The sequence below is a fragment of the Octopus sinensis genome, linkage group LG1 (assembly GCF_006345805.1).
Source record: "Octopus sinensis linkage group LG1, ASM634580v1, whole genome shotgun sequence".
Classification (NCBI taxonomy): Eukaryota; Metazoa; Mollusca; class Cephalopoda; order Octopoda; family Octopodidae; genus Octopus; species Octopus sinensis.
The window spans coordinates 135,885,641-135,904,418 of record NC_042997.1 but is presented as its reverse complement, the minus strand read 5'-3'; positions in this window follow the sequence as shown (position 1 = coordinate 135,904,418).

Here is an 18,778-nt window from a genome sequence, read left to right as displayed (position 1 = left end):
TATATATATATATATATATATATATATATATATATATATATAAAAGTAGATAAATGGTACAACAAGGCACCAATATTACTGGAACGTTTTGGCGTTCAGACGAGTATACTGGTATTGATGTGGCAACATTTGAAATCTTGTCTAGGTAAATGCAGCTGATGAAGACTAATCAAATTTACGTTGTCAAACGTATCTGAAGAGTCAGAAACCGGTCCTTCATTATCCGATTCTAGGTTGTCCATTTATCAGATGTTCTTCCTAGAGGTAAGACAAGTTTTTTTCCATTGTTTGTTGCACACATGCGTATTTTCTAGTATATACGCAGTGAAGCTATACGATAGCGTTGTATTTATTACGATTGATATTTTCCAGTAAATATTGTTGCCTTGTTGTAGCATTTATCTACTTTTATATGTATAATTTTACCCTTATGGGCTATCGTTTACTGGAAAGTAATACATTCGTATTGCATTATTATTTTCATTATATATATAAATGTGTGTGTGTGTGTGCCTTTGTGTGTGCGTATTCGTGTAATTAGGTGCGCACTCGTGTGTATGTTATTATATCAGTATGCATACATACTTTAAAAGTATCTTGCATAACATTTATAGGTAATAGCCAGTTGAAAAAAAACACCACTTCGTCGTCAGCTGGAGAATATAAGGTTTCAATAACTTCCTGCATTGTCATACCCGTGTTGAATGGTAACATGACCCTGTATGTTGTTGCATTGCTCCAACGCAGCTGTGTTTCAGCAGATTAGAATAAATGCATTCTAGACGTAATGAACTTTGGACTATATCAACTAAACTGTCACTCGTTTTCTTTTCAGATATTAAAGTCTGATATTCTGGTTTTTATATTCCATTATCAGCATTGAATGTAGAAAACTGAAACAAATTGTCCAAAGAGAAATTTTAAAATATATATATTTACTTAGACAAAATCAAGAAATTACTCCGAAGAGAAATGCCTCAAGGTAAATATAAATTACTATGTATAAGAAAAAGTGAGAGTTGCTGATAATGTTAAACTTATAATAATAAAATATTTTATAGCCTTTCCATTTAGCAGTTTAGCTCATATTTATTACACATAAAATACGTATTAAATTCCATTCTGATTCACTTTAGATTATATGTTAGTGGCAGACAATATTACCAATATATTTAATATTTCATGTCATTTTATTTATTTATTATATATATATATATATTCCACCAGAATATATATACATATGTACACACACACGCACGCATGCACTGCACACACATACGCACATACATGCATATAATATATATATATATATATATATATATATATATATATATATATATATATATATTAATGTATATTGAACGATTAAGGTATATATATATACATATACCTTAATCGTTTATTTTATCATTCACAATCAACTTTTTCTAAGTTGAATATATTATAAAACTATGAATATTTATAAAAAGAAATATTTCGGAATAAATGTATATGACTGCCTGTCAATCAAACCTAGTGCAAAACCAAGGCTTCTTTTGTGTTAAATGTTAACGGAGAATCAAAATAGATATTTTCTCATTCCATTCCAATGATATTCATTAAAAAAAGATACTAAAATTATATGAATTCCTTTGGATATAACTTTACAGAGTAACATTTCTTTCGGAATTTCTATAATAATTTAAATTTGTTTGAGACACACGTTTACACCTACACATACAACACACGCACACAGGCACACACAAGTACACGCACACACACCACACACGTAACACAAAAAAGTAAAAAAGAAGTTGAGATCTATTCATATTGGGAATGATATTCAATTTAAAAAAAGCGAAAGAGACATGAATATGAAGAGATAACATTTTAGAATACAGAAATAGTGACGTGAGAGGATATACGCTATCTATACAAAATTTAAGTTTTTGCTTTCTCTTCTGTTTTCTTTCGGAATGTTTATCAAAAACTATTTTTATATTTGTATTGTACTTCATCTAATTTACTTGATAATAATTTCAGATGCAGTCGCTTTATTCGGTATGTAGGAGCAACCTATAAACAAAGCCACTGATGAGTCTAAGTGTAAAAGAAGCATAATTAATAACCTTTACTAGTTCTTGGAAATGCATATTGTAAGGAAGATGTACAAATTTACAACGGAAGGTTGACATGATACTTGAAAGGTTTAAAACACCATCACATAACATTTGAGTTGGAAAGAAACGAGCAATGAATGATATCATGTGAAACACTAAGTGATTTGGTAGCCACAGTGAATTTATATAATTAGTTTTGAATGTTTAGCCTAATTTAATAGTTAAACCATAGCAACTCTAGGTTTCAATTATAACCTTAACTTTCTTTCTTTAAATTGATTATCTACTCTGTATCAGTCATAAATACATTTGCACCGGTATATTTCTTTATTTCTATTGAAACATATACAATTATACAAACCACATTACATTGCGTCTACTTTGGAACTGCAATATTTTATTACTTTTAAAATCATTATATACTCTATACAGGATATGAAGGATTTGTCTTAGGTATTCCCACCAAAGCCTCACTGCTCGTCACAGAATCAAAAATACATAACTCACTGACTTTTCTTTCGACGTGTGGAAAGTGAATCAACACTCTCCAGCTGATAATAACTTATCTCTTTTACTCTTCTACTTGCTTCAGTCATTTGACTGCGGCCATGCTGGAGCACCGCCTTTAGTCGAAGAAATCGACCCCAGGACTTATTCCTTGTAAGCCTTGTACTTTTTCTATCGGTGCTTTTGCCGAACCGCTAGGTTACGGGGCCGTAAACACACCAGCATCGGTTGTCAAGCGATGTTGGGGGACAAACACATACACACACACAGACACACACACACGCACACACACGCGCACACACACACACACACACACACACACACACACACACAACACACACACACACACACATATATATATATTTGAGTAGTTGAATGAATTATCTTGTTATGGATAATTCGGTTAACCGATACCTGGGTAGAAAATTCACATCAGAGAAGACACGTTTGAAGTTACGTGATTTCGTGTGGAAATTTGTATGTTTTTTTAAAAAATATAAATATATGAAAGAATGGTGTTGAACGACGAATTAACAAAATTCCTTTATTTTCGACATATGTTTCGAAGGCTGCATATTCCTAATTGCAAAGGAATAAGGAGTATATTATGCCGCTTTCTCATCAGGAAAAGCAAGGAACTTATGTCAACATCAAGATGCACAAAAAACTTTTAGATGACTGCTCACACGGAGCCCATAGTGATAATGAGTGTCTCTTTAAAAAAATCCTTTATAAGGAGTGACGTCAAAATGGTTGGATGTAGAAGATTCTAGAAGGTTCTAAAGGTTCAAGGGTTCAAACGAAGTGGGAGAAGAGAGGCATAAGAATAGGAAGGTGAAAGGGTGCAGCTATTCTAAGTCCAAAAAAAACTATATCTGGTTTGTCATTCCTTTGGGGAAACAAATCAAGTCTAACCTCCCTTTGAAATTCCGTGAAGCTGTAGCTAGGAACTTTCCCAGGAATTCTAGGTATTACTCTACTATCAATTCGCATAAGGTGAGGATTGCATTTTCCAAGACTAGAAACCTATCGCTGATAATTGCCTCCCATAATAATAAGCTGCTAAATAAGGATTCATCACCCAGGAGTAGCGACACTGCCCTTACCAATTCCAACCTAACATATAATAATAATAATAATAATAATAATAATAATAATAATAATAATAATAATAATAATAATAATAATAATAATAATAATAATAATAATAATAATAATAATAATATAAACAGTATTGATATTAGCAACATTCATAGCAGCATTGGCGTTAACAATAGTAATAATAATGATAATAATATTAGCCGGATTATTAACAGTGGTGGTGTTAGTGGTAATAATAACAGCATTTCTAATAACAGTTGTATTATTGATGATAACAGTCCCAGCATTCCTATAGTCAGAGAAATTGCCGACGATATTAAAATTAATAGTAATGATAATAAGATGAATAGTATCGTGGCCAATGCTAGCAACAATATTTACACCTATCATAACAAAAAAAACTCTGTCTTAGTATCGGATGTTAACCCCAACAGATTAAAGTTCCTATCCAAAAATTCCAAAATTAGAAACACCATTTACCAGTGCAAAATTTCTCGGAACCGATGTCTTCTTCTACATTGGAGCAACTTCTTCTAAATTAGCCCAAAGGATATCCAACCATTATTCAACTTTCAGAGATAAGAGAAAACAACACAGCACGGGACTAAGTAAATTAGTTTGGCGTCTGAAGGACAGCAATACAACTTTCAAACTGGAATGGTCCATATTGTCGGTGTCCTTCCCGTTTGACAAGGGCAGAAAACATTGTGGCGTCTGTAATTCCGAACTTTTTCATATTTTGTTCGCCAAAGTCCCTTTAATAATAACTACATCGTCGAGAGGTCCTACAGATGCATGCACTGGCAAAACCACACCTTTCAATCATATGAATAATGATTAATATAGATAGCCCCTTGAATTTTAATTAATATAACTATTTTTTTATATATTTCACCCCCATAGTCAAAAAATTCCTTTTATACTTTCAAAGAACTACTACCCAATCCAGTGAGGATGTGTTACCTTTGTCCCTATACCTCGCCCTCCTCTTTCTCTCTCTTTCTCTCTCTCTTTCCCTCTATCTATAGTAAGCACAATCAAACACACAAACACAAACCGTTCACCTCACCACTGTCTGTTTTCTGACAACCACCCATCCACAAACACAATCACGCACACACATAGACACACACACATAAATGCCGTTATATACAGTCACACACACAGACAATCATTCACAAAAGAAAATTCACCATTCATTTGAACTGCACCCTTTCACCTTCCTATTCTTATGCCTCTCTTCTCCCACTTCGTTTGAACCCTTGAACCTTTAGAACCTTCTAGAATCTTCTACATCCAACCATTTTGACGTCACTCCTTATAAAGGAATTTTTTAAAGAGACACTCATTATCACTATGGGCTCCGTGTGAGCAGTCATCTAAAAGTTTTTTGTGCATCTTGATGTTGACATAAGTTCCCTGCTTTTCCTGATGAGAAAGCGGCATAATATACTCCTTATTCCTTCGCAATTAGGAATATGCAGCCTTCGAAACATATGTCGAAAAAAAAAGAATTTTGTTAATTCGTCGTTCAACTCCATTCTTTCATATATATATATATATATATATATATATTATATATTATAATATTAATTAGAGACAAAACCACTATTATGCAAATCAACCAAAGAAAGACATAATCCAATACATAAAATATTTTATATAAATTAAATATAATTAAGATTAATTAAGATATCCACTACGATCGTTTCTTGTCACTTCAATGGAGATTCATCAGGTGATTTCAAGACCTAAAATATAATCAATATTTTTAAGATATAAATTTGAAATGACTAATATATATAAAATATAAAATTATCAATGAAAATATATATAATAATCAAGAACTAAAATAACCTCTATAAACGATTGTATATAATGAAACCTAGTATTTAAATTCTCATATTTAAAGATGAAATAGCTAATTTCAAAAAACAAAAAACAAAAAATAAAAAATATATATACACACTTGCTCATGCAAATATATCCATGTATGTATATAAACATATCTAAATACATACACAAACTCACACACACACATATATATCTATACATACACATAAACATATAGACAAAGATAAATTTATAATGTAGCTGTATACTTCTACACATTACTTATTCATACTCCCACACATACACATACAATCTCTCATTCATAAACAAATTCTCTCAGCATGATAATAACACAGAGGAAATATAACATCCAGTAGCCGCAGATACTCAACCACAAACTTATAGAAATATTTCATTCTTATTAAAATATTAAATACTATATACTATATATATGTAATAACCATATATAAATACGTAAACAAACACACACACATATATATTCTATATACTATATGCATTTAATAAACATATATAAATACGTAAATAAACACACACACGTATATATTTATACCTACAAAATACATAAAGACCATATTTCTACACATTAATAATGCATACTCACACACACACACACACATACAATCAATCATTCATACATAACCGTATTCACACTGCAAAACTCTAACACAGAGGAGAAACAAATCCAGTAGACACAGATACTCAGCTACATACTTATAGGAATATTCCTTACTTAATAATATATTCCTCCTCTGTGTTAGAGTTTTGCAGTGTGAATACGGTTATGTATGAATGATTGATTGTATGTGTGTGTGTGTGAGTATGCATTATTAATGTGTAGAAATATGGTCTTTATGTATTTTGTAGGTATAAATATATACGTGTGTGTGTTTATTTACGTATTTATATATGTTTATTAAATGCATATAGTATATAGAATATATATGTGTGTGTGTTTGTTTACGTATTTATATATGGTTATTACATATATATAGTATATAGTATTTAATATTTTAATAAGAATGAAATATTTCTATAAGTATGTGGTTGAGTATCTGCGGCTACTGGATGTTATATTTCCTCTGTGTTATTATCATGCTGAGAGAATTTGTTTATGAATGAGAGATTGTATGTGTGTGTGTGGGAGTATGAATAAGTAATGTGTAGAAGTATACAGCTACATTATAAATTTATCTTTGTCTATATGTTTATGTGTATGTATAGATATATATGTGTGTGTGTGAGTTTGTGTATATATTTAGATATGTTTATATACATACATGGATATATTTGCATGAGCAAGTGTGTATATATATATTTTATTTTTGGTTTTGTTGTTTTTTGAAATTAGCTATTTCATCTTTAAATATGAGAATTTAAATACTAGGTTTATTATATACAATAGTTTATAGAGGTTATTTTAGTTTTGATTATTATATATATCTTTCATTGATAATTTTATATTTTATATATATTAGTCATTTCAATTTATATCTTAAAAATATTGATATATTTTAGGTCTTGAAAAAACACTGATGAATGTCCATTGAAGTGACAAGAAACGATCGTAGTGGATATCTTAATTAATCTTAATTATATTTAATTTATATAAATTTTTTTATGTATTGGATTAAGTCTTTCTTCGTTTGATTTGCATAATAGTGGTTTTGTCTCTAATTAATATTATATTATATTTTACTATAAAATTGGATTCAATCCTAAATCTGATTTTTCCCTGTAAATTTGGATTTATTCCCTAATATTTATTATTATATATATATATATATATATATATATATACACATATATACGACGGTCTTTCAGTTTCCGTCTACCAAATCCACTCAGAAGGCTTTGGTCGGCCGGAAGCTATAGTAGAAGTCACTTGCCCAAGATGCTACGCAGTGGGACTGAACATGGAACCATGTGGTTGGTAAGCAAGTTAGTTACCACATAGTCACTCCTGTACCAATGTAGATGCATTCTTTAAAAAGCTGCTTAGGTAGAAACCGTTTAACTCCTATCACAGTGAAAAAAAGCTGAGAAATAGTATAATTCTAAATCGGATAAGAAGTACCAAATTTTAGTCTAACGCTTTATTCTGTTCAAATTTCACTTCAAAAAGTATGGCATATTTTTTGAAGTGAAATTTCTACGTATTTTATTTCTTCATCTCAATCATATTAGACAAATATACTAGTAAAAAGACTTGTATTGTTTATGAAAAGCGTAGAATATTTCAAAATTGCTAAGATATCAAAAGAAATTTGTGCAAAAGCACAACTTCAGTGGAAATACTGTAGTTATTATTATTGATGTCTGCTATTTAATGTTCTTTTACCTATTTCTTATAACTGGGACTCTGTTTCTCTGTTGTGGAAAACATTTGAAAATATTTTCTGAATTACATAAATCATATTAAGAAACTAAACATTTTATCCGAATAAATAAAAGTCGATACAAAAAATATATCAGAAAAAATGATCTAACAGCTTTTCTTTTTAGTTTTGTTATAATTTTCTTTTTCGTTCAGTTATGAACAGAACATGTAGAATTCAATCTATACCATAGTTGGAGAGTAAAATATATTCTACAAAATATTTTTAGCTTCACAACAGGTTATGAAATGTTAATATCGGAATCGGTGAAATGTTTTACGTGAGATTTTCATGTACCCGTACAACTTTGATGTTTGTAATTGTGAAGAGAAATTCTGTCGAAGCAGCTGAGGCAGTTAATAAAAGGATGTCCGTAAAAAAATTTAACCAAAATAAATTTCTAAGTAGCCATTTATTTAGTGCATTTGATTTCCAGGTCTCTAACAATTGATAATGGAATACTCTATCTCATCACTTCAGTTAAAACACTTATTTTAATATTGATGCTATTTGAATTTAAAAATACTAATGTTGAATTAGAAACGGCACCTGGAAAATACAGGAGAGAAGCTGAAACGTCATTCATGCAGGTGTGAAATACGTCAGCAGCATAAATCAAATGAAATAGATTCAAACGAAATGATAAATTACACATTGCTTATTTTTACAACAATCTCTATGTTATATGTCAAATATGTTAATACTGTCCTATATTTAAGAGATGAGGACTTATGCACATTATTTACATTTTTACAATTGACGGATATTTGTCCTCATCTTGTTTGTTGTTAACACAAAGTTTCGGCTGATATACCCTCCAGCCTTCATCAGATGTTTTGGGGAAATTTCGAACCTGGGTTCTCATTCCTAAGGTATTTTTCGATGTTGTTATTATTATTGTTGTTGTTGTTGTTGTTGTGTTGTTGTTGTTGTTGTTCTTCTTCTTCTTCTTCTTCTTCTTCTTCTTCTTCTCTTCTTCTTCTTCTTCTTCTTCTTCTTCTTCTTCTTCTTCTTCTTCTTCTTCTCATTATTATCATTACTATTATTATTATTATTGTTCAGGTCAGTGCCTGGAATGGAATTCTGAATCTTGGGGTTAGTAGCCCGCGCTCTTAACCACTACGCCATATGTTGGGAATGGTCTCTTACTTTGATAAAGTAGCAAAAAGTTTAGCGAATTGTAATTTTAAAATGTTTTTGAGTTGGATGTATTCCGCAGTGTTCGCTACTGAGTCAGCTATGTGTGTATGTATGTATGTGTACAGGTAACAACAGTTAACTGTAAGGAGAAAAATGAGTTTACACCTTACTAAGTCTAACATAGACAAAAGTTAAGGGAACTTTATGGCAACTCTTCACACCGAGCTCTTGAGGGAAAGCTAATCATTTTAAAACGTGAAGTCAGGACGATGGGCGAGAAACTCCGCTACCGCATGCGAATTTTTGAACGAGCCAGTATCAATTGCAAGTTTGCTCTCAACCCACAAGCATTTTACAGAGAGATAAGGAAGGAAAACTTTACCTTTAAGAAAGCTCCCTTCCAAGACGTTCTACAATCAGAAGAGAAATACATACATACATACATACATACATACATATAGACATACATACATACATACATACATACATACATACATACATACATACATACATACATACATACATACATACATACATGCATACATGCATACATACATACATATATATACAGACATAAAAAAAGAAAATGAAGAGGAATTCGATGGATAACCGCTTCGAAACCTCCAGTTTCTATATCCAGACTATGAATTCATATTCATACAAATAATAATTGGAGCATTAGGTTTTGTTTGTAAATGCTTAAAGGAGAATCTTGATAAACTGGGATTTTCAGAAAGAGAAATCGACCGACTAATTCGTACATTACAAGTCTAATCTGTGAGTGGAACAGTAAAAATATGCCAGACTTTTCTCAAGTTCTAAATGTGAATTTGTCTGTGTTAACTACATCCCAAAGATGGAACATTGTATTTTTGTTGGAAACTGGCTACCTTCTCAGTGGAGGATTTATACCGGGGTTTTTCGAAAATCCATTCAGGGCTGTTAAACGGAAATTTCTGTTTTACAAAACTATTATGTGGCGTAAATAACCGCCCGCCTATTATAAGCAGTCATGGGCAGCAATATGGAAGTAAAATATTTCACCCAGGAAAAACAAAGATATTCTCAAAAACCATATTTATTTTATACAATTCCATTGAACTTCTATCGTTTCCGTTATCAGATGTATAGACATAAAGAAACTGAAACAGCCTTAAAAGCAGTAGCATATTAAAAGATATTCTGAAGTTAACAATGGATCTATTGAAAATGAAACTGTTGAAAACATGAATAGAAGCTTCCTATGAACAAATAATGTCCTTGGGCATTTATGGTAGAATAATAACCGAACAGTTTCAAATTAAATATCTCAAATTTCTTCATTTGTTGCTTGGCCATAATTCATATCAGAGCTAATTTCATTTACTTGCCTCTCATCTTCAATTTTGTCATTATGTGCATCTGGCGCGTTTACCTCAAGGCCAGAGAAAACATCATGTAAGCATGAGTTTAAGAGACTATGTTCTACAGTCTGTCCACGAGGAGCAATTCCACAACATTCAAAAGCACACTTTATTGTTTCTTTATTTAAAGTGGCATCACCTTGGGTTACAAATTTCACTATCACTTTATTTGTATATTTCTTCTTGCCGTTTGAAAACCAATTCTCCCATTCAGCACGAAGGGCTTTCTTGAAAGGACCAATAATTAATACATCTAACGGCTGCAAATAAGATGTTGTTTTGGGGGTATAAGTTTAAAGATTGTATTCCTATGTTTGAACACTTCTAGGAGCTCTGATTTCTTGTGCACTGAGCGTTTATCCATGAACAGTACTGAATTTTGAGCATGGACTAGTTGTACTGTTCTCTGCCCAAACGTTTCGTCAGCCCACAGCTACATGAATTCATATGTGATTGATCCCCTGTTGGAGACTGTTAAGTAAATATTCTTTGGTACCTTGATTTTAGGCACGTTTTTTAATCTTGTAAGGTTAATCATTGTTTTCAACACCTTTCCTGCAGCATTAACACACGGCACAGCAGTAAAGCAAGCTTTGGTAGTATCACAGTGGCTAGCACCTACATTTCTATTGCTAACAAAGTCTATGGATGCTGAACTCAACATGTCAGCGTATACAGGTGTTTCATCCATATTATAAATCTGGGCAGCATCCTTATCTGCTGTTAATATTGGAATGCTATCTAGATAGTCACTGGTGATTTGTACCTTTTCTCCAAGTGTTTTATTGTCTGCTTGGCCAACACGTGTAATCTTTCTTACAGTTAGTTTATTCCGTTTCATGAAATTGAAAATCCATTTCTCAGAACATCTAAAGCTGTTCATTTCAATTCCAAACCTTTTTACCAATTCAAAAGTATATTCCTGTAAACGGTAATAATTTACAATTATATTGTTTGAACATTGAACAACAATCCACTGTAAGAGTTCAAACTCTAGATCTCTATGTACTGGTCTTCTACCTTCACCGGCTGATCTGCACCTCCTCTTGTCTGACATATTGATTCACTCAGTTTCTTTTGTGCACCATTCTCTTAATCGTTTTCTATCAATACCTAAGTATTTTAACGCAACAGATAAATTGCCAGAATGTTCTTTCACTCGGTTAATAGCGCTCAGTTTTTCACTAATGGTATATGACTGTTGAACACATTTTGATATATTTTCTTTCGACTCCATTATTGGGAATAAAAATCCTTTGAATTTATCTACAGACATAGAGCAAATGAACGTCTAAGCTGAATGCAAACAAGAATACTAACTCTGTTTCTATTTTTAACCACAAATAATCGCCCATCCAAATAAATGCCCATGGGTGATCTAATGGATGGGCGAGTTTTTGGAAAACCCCGGTAATAATTAGAAAATAGAAGAGACATACACAAAGGGGAGCTACAGACATAATATTCAAGGTACATTCACCTAATGACCTCAAATTAAGACTAATAATAGCAGGTCTCGCATGTGAAATTCACCACCTCAGTAACTTTTTAGATACCTTCTTAAAACCATTCCTTAAGCATATCAAAAGCTACATAAGGGACCACCTAGATATGTTCAACCATCTCCCTGAAACAATTAATAAAAAAGACCCTACTATTATCCTTCGATGTATTCAACCTATATTCTAGTATCCCTCACAACCTAGGAATAGAGGCAATCCAAATCTGGCTAGAGAATTACTCCAATGCACAGCATAAAAGAAAGCCGTAATAGAAGGGCTAAAATTCATCTTGGAGAATAACTTCTTCGTATTCAATGACAACTTCTATCGACAAAAATCGGGACTACTACTACCTACGAAGCATTCTCAAAGGAAGAGAGAGAGAGAGAGAAAAGGAAAATGTCTATCTATTTGAAGACTGCTAATATTTACAAAGCATTAAATTTTTTCTTCAGTTTAGTTGTTTTTCTGCATTTACCCTTAGTTGAAAAAGCCGAAAAGTCTGAAACCGGTACTAAACTTTACAAAATATATTTCATGATAAAATTATTTTAGCATTTCTACTTTGTCTTATTTTCCTTATACATATCAACTTGTGTGTTACATTTTAACCTTCTACACACACGAACACACACACACACACACACACACACACACACACACACACACAAACACACACACACATACACACACTCACACCCACACATACACACACACATATGAGGGAGTGGGCATTTATTGGGAGTTACATGTATATTCAAAACAATTTGATACGAATTCCGTGCTACATCAAGTTTCGAAGCCCGTAACTGGGTCTTTCTCATCAAGATCTTTTCACTCATGTAACTTACTTAGCAATACTATCAATCGACACATCACGTGCCTTCATTGACCAATCGCAATCTATCTACCAGTAGTCATCTTGGACTTTCTGTGCCTCTCCGGTCATTCTGATTTTTACCAGCCTGACGAGGAAGGTCTAGTTAGAACTTCGAAACTTGAAGTAGCACGGAATACTAATCAAACAATTTTGAATTATATATATATGCATACGACAGGATTCTTCCAGTTTCCGTTTACCAAATACACTCACAAGGCTTTGGTTGGCCCGCCGTGGCTATAGTAGAGAACACTTGCCCAAAGAGTCACGCAGACGGACTGAAGCCAGAAAGATGTAGCTGTTAAGCAAGCTTCTTACCACATAGCCAATCCTTCACCTAAACCCTTACAAAAGTACTCTATTTGTCCATTCAAAACACATCGTACTTATAAATTATATACTAATATCATGATTTCAAATTTGGCACGGTGGCATAAATTTTGAATGAATGATTAATTACTACAAAAGCATATAATTCGAAAGTGACCTTAGTGAAAGTGAAGTAAGGGCACAAATGTGTATGATTTAAGACCGAAAGGCGCATTTCCCTCCGCTCACCACCTCTCAAAATTTTTGTCTTATTACATATATAAAGTTTTTAAAATGATCGCGAAGAATGGATTCAATTCTTCGTTTTCTTTTGCATTATTCCCTTAGAGAGAGAGAGAGAGAGAGAGAGAGAGAGAGAGAGAGAGAGTGAAAGAAAGGGGAAGGTATGTAAGACGGGGAAGTATTGGTTTGTTAGTGACAAGTTGTGCGATGGCATTAAAGAAATGTATCAACGACAATGATGCAGTGTACACCAAACGATGTTTTACTTCACCTGAAGTAAGAGCACTATGCAGAGATAGGCAGTCGAGGAAACTGATGTACTAGTACTTCATTTTGCCAATCTTCGGAACGATGAAAAGGAAAACTGACGTCTGGAGGATTTGAATTCAGAACGTAAAGAACTGGAACAAATTGTACCTGCTAAAATAATTAGAATCTCTCCAATACTGCTTTCGTATCATCAATATTCTTTTGGCTGCCTAATCGATTAAGTCCCCTCCATCACATTTTTCTAAATGACGGTTCCCTCCTCCCTTAGAATATATATATTTGATCAATATCTTATCGCGTACGGCTGGCGCTGCAGTGGCGAAATGAGCTAAGTGCTAAATTCCTAAACTAATTTCAATAAAATTAACATAACTTCATATCAAATGCACATTTCAATTATAAATTTGAAACAGACAAAAGGTATAAATCCAAATTTATCTATATTCTCCATAAATCTGAGATGATTTTATGGAAAAACGAAAATTGGAAACTGTCATTTCAGGAAAAAACAAATTGCACCTAAAAAAAGGAATTATTTCTCCACAAAGAAATTTTTCATTAAGAAAGATTTTTTATATTATCATAACTTTTCCACCATACATGATATGTATAAAAACAATATTGGAAATTGGTTGTATTGGGTTGGCAACTACGTTCCCGCCGTTTTTCTTTAATTTTGGAATTTATTGCGTTTTTAAATATTGGAATCTATTTTTTTCGAGAATACTATTTTTTAATCATTTTGGAATCTATTTTATTTTTTCTAGTTAATTTTAAATTTTGTTTATTTTCAGATCATTAAAATGGAATATCAAGTTAAGAAAAACGAGCATTTTCGACACCTACTTCTTTTTGCTTTTAATCAAGATTCTAAGGCCGCAAAAGCTGCACGCGACATATGTGCTGTGTATGGAGAGGGTGCCATAGTTGAAAGAGCCGCTCGTGATTGGTACGCCCGGTTCGAAAATGGAAATTTTGACCTCAAAGACGCACCTTGTTCTGGTCGTCTAGTCGAGTTAGATGAAAAGCAATTAAACCAACTTTTGCACGAAAATTCTCGTCAAACGACAAGGAAATGCTCCCACACTGCTATAGAGAAGTATCTTCACTCGATGGGAAAGGTTCAGAAGTATGGAGCATGGGTTCCGCATGCTTTAAGTTACAACAACAAAAATCAACGAGCCACAATCACTGCTGGTTTGCTTGCTAGTCACCGCTTAACTCATGGACACCATCAACGATTTCTGTAACGAATCATTTCTGGCGACGAAACTTGTACCTGTACATCAATATGAAGCAGCGTAAAGATCTTCATCCACGTAAAACTATGTTGTGCGTATGGTGGGACTGGGAAGGGATTATCCATTACGAATTGCTTGAACGGAACCAAACGGTCAACGCGGAACTCTATGTTCAACAGATGGAACGACTCAATACGGCTATTCAAGAGAAAAGACCTAATCTGCAGCATGGAGTTCTGCTGCACGACAACGTCCGCCCTCATATTACCATCATGACCAAGGAAGCCATTCAAACGCATAGCTGGGAAGTGCTGTCACACCCGCCGTACTCTCCTGCTTTGGTACCAACGGATTTCCACCTGTTTTGATCTCTTTCAAATACTAGGCGCAGAGTTTCGTTCAATACTGATGTAGAATTGAGAGCTTGTTTGCATCAATTTTTCGAGTCGAAATCGGGTGATTTCTACAAACGAGGAGTTGAAAATCTTGTTGAACTTTGGGAAGAAGTTGTAAACAACAAGGGTGAATACATTATTGATTAATTAGTTGTTATTTTTTATTAAACCTTTAAAAAAAATTTAATTATAAAAAAAAAAACGGCGGGAACTTACTTGCCAACCCAATATATGTATTTATCTCATTCTATTCTTGTTACAATTTTTTGAGATAAACGCTTCAACTCTAGTGACAAAGCGTCTCCAGGATTAACACTTTTACATTTTAAAACCCTTCCAGTTATATATATATATATATATATATATATATATATATAGACAGATTTATAACAATGCATAATGTATGTCTGTGGCCTTCTTCAGCCGCGCACAACAGCTTCCACAAGGACATGTGTTACATCAAAAATTCTTGGTTGGGGATGCAAATCCTCTCATTCTAATGTAGAATCTCATTCTACATTGAGAGAAGAAAGAGATGGACGCTTCAATTCTATGCTGTTGCCGCATTATGTCGTACGCGAATGAGAGGATTTGCATCCCCAACCAAGAATTTTTGATGTAACACATGTCCTTGTGGAAGCTGTTGTGCGCGGCTGAAGAAGGCCACAGACATACATTATGCATTGTTATAAATCTGTCTAATAAAGGCCCGAAACATATGTACCGCTGAATCCTTGGCATCATATATATATATATATATATATATATATATATTATATATATGTGTGTGTGTGTATAGTGAGATAAAATTAAGTTTGGATCCCTCAATTTCCGTTCGCCAGATGTATAGTTATTTTAGTTCAGTAACTATACATGACAGGAAGAAGAATTATCTGGAAAAAAACAATTTACAGGGAGGTATTTTTTACTTTATTCTAAAAACTGCTTTAGAGAAAAATGTAGAAAGAAAATACAACACAACATAAAATAAATTGAAACATACTTTGTTTACCAAACAATGGAATGTTATCTCGGTATCGAGTATTTTTTAATCTTAATTGGCAAGTAGAGCGCCAACATGTCACTGAGACCTCTACATACCCAGAGGTTCAATTCAGAAACAACCAATTAGTTTAAATCTATCATAATTAACAAAAAAATATGTTGAGTAATAGATCTGAGGTAATTTGGGATGGTAATTTACAATAGAAGTTGTTGCTTCTTAAATAACGTATATTTGTCATTGAATTGATTTTCAGATGAAGCTTTTAAAATTATAATATAAAACAGATGGGTGCTTAAATTTTTGTGGCTGCTGAGGATTAGTTTTAATAGAACTGCTGTATTTTAGGAATTTTTCAGGGTGTACCTTTAATTAGAATAAAAATGAAAAACATTAAATTCAATTTTTCTGACAATATTATTTTAAATGAAAAATACAAACATATCCGAGAGGAAAAATAAAAGAAATTCATAAGAATCTTGATGAAACTAAGAGCATATAGACACTGCGTACAAAATCGTTCCCGTAGGTAGTCGTTGAATTTGTCTACTACGCTAATTTTACAATAATATACAGTTCTTAAAATAGCCATTATAATTTTTTCCCACTTTCGTTATCAAAATTGCCTTCTCTTTCTCTCTCTCTCTCTCTCCTCCCTTGTATATATATATATATATATATATATATATATATATATATATATATATATATATATATATATATATATAAACATGAGTAAATGTAAGGACAAGCAAGTTAGGCAAGTCAATATACAAAAAATATTAAATACACTTAATACAAAAAATTACATGAGTGTACTTATAAAAATGTCTCACTTGCACAGAACGGAAATGATACCAGGAATTAAGGAGGTTCAGTAGGAGTTTTACGAGTTCAGCAGCTGTTTCTGGAGGGCTTGGTGGTCCAAAATAAGAGATTGTAACTCGACTCCATCATCGGATAACTCCAGCCTCCATCTTTTATATTTGAGGTGAAGACTTTCACATTTGAGGTGTTGACAGAATGGTATTAAACTCCATTCTGTCAACATTTTCGTATTAAATGTATTTAATATTTTTTTGTATATCGACTTGCTTGACATGCTTGTCCTTACATTTAATCCTCTACCTGCTCAAGTTCAAATCTCTTGAGCACTACGAAATGTACTCTATACAGAGAATACTCTAATCTGTAAATTACACACACACACACACACACACACACACAATCACATGCACATATAGATATATACCATATGATATTGATATCAATGTTTCGCGACGGTGATTGGACTTGTCAGATAAGTTCAGCCACTGATGAATCTTCGAAATCACGGCCAATATTTCATACTTCTTCACATAGACCTATTGTGATCTTTGGAATCACGCTACAGTGTGTCCTGTTCTCAAGAAAAGTAACCTTTTTGACCCCGAAAACTATCGCCATATGACACTCACAATATCTCCGTAATGGAGTTTGTCGTTAACAACAACGTCCATAAAACCTTGAAACCCTCTTAACCGTTAACGATCAGATTTCGTAATTCCATATCTACTGGTGACATATTCACCTATGTCCACCACCGGTGGATCCTTTTCACGGAATTATTTCGCTTTCAGTAGATTGTCACCTTCAATATCAAAAATTCAGCAAGGCTTTCAAATGTTTGTCGCTTGCAAATCACCCCTTGATACTACATGTTTATGAATTCCACTTGTTTCACCATCTTTTGGATCAGTAGGTTTCATCTAACATTGCACTATCGTACTTTAGGCGGACAGAGCTCTTCCAATGCGTCATCTTATCTTATCTAATCCAGCATGCCCCCACCCCGCGGTTTCTGTTTAGTGTCATTCTTTTTTCTATACAACAATAAATTATTTAAGATGACATCCATGAAAGCCTCCTTCTACATACATAACGCTAATATTTTTCGTCCTTAACATTCCTTAGACGGGCATCATTCACTCACAACTTGGGTAATAAACGCAGAACCCAAACTGATGGCATGAATATGAACCTCTAATGCACCAGGAAAAAAGGATTTTATCGATGTTGTGCCTTTCAACAATATAAATACACAAAATTATATGAAGAAAACATCAGTAAAATCCTGCCTCCTTTAATCATTAGCAATATACAGCTAGAATAATTAAAACTGCTCGAGATATTGTGTTTTGTTATCACCGGAGATCACTTCTCGCGAAATTACATCCTCTAGATAGTACCCGATCTCAAGCATTGGCTGTTCTTTTTGGAATTGGGAGACACTTCATTCCCAAAAGATACTGACATTCTAGAAAGCTAAGATGTCTCTTACAATGAAGATTTACTTTGATATATGAAGCGTGCTACTATGCCCGCACCAACAAATTTTCTAGACTTCATCCAGAAAAGGGCCGCTCGACTTATTGGTATATAAAATCATTCACAAATGTGCGACAACCTCTGTTGCA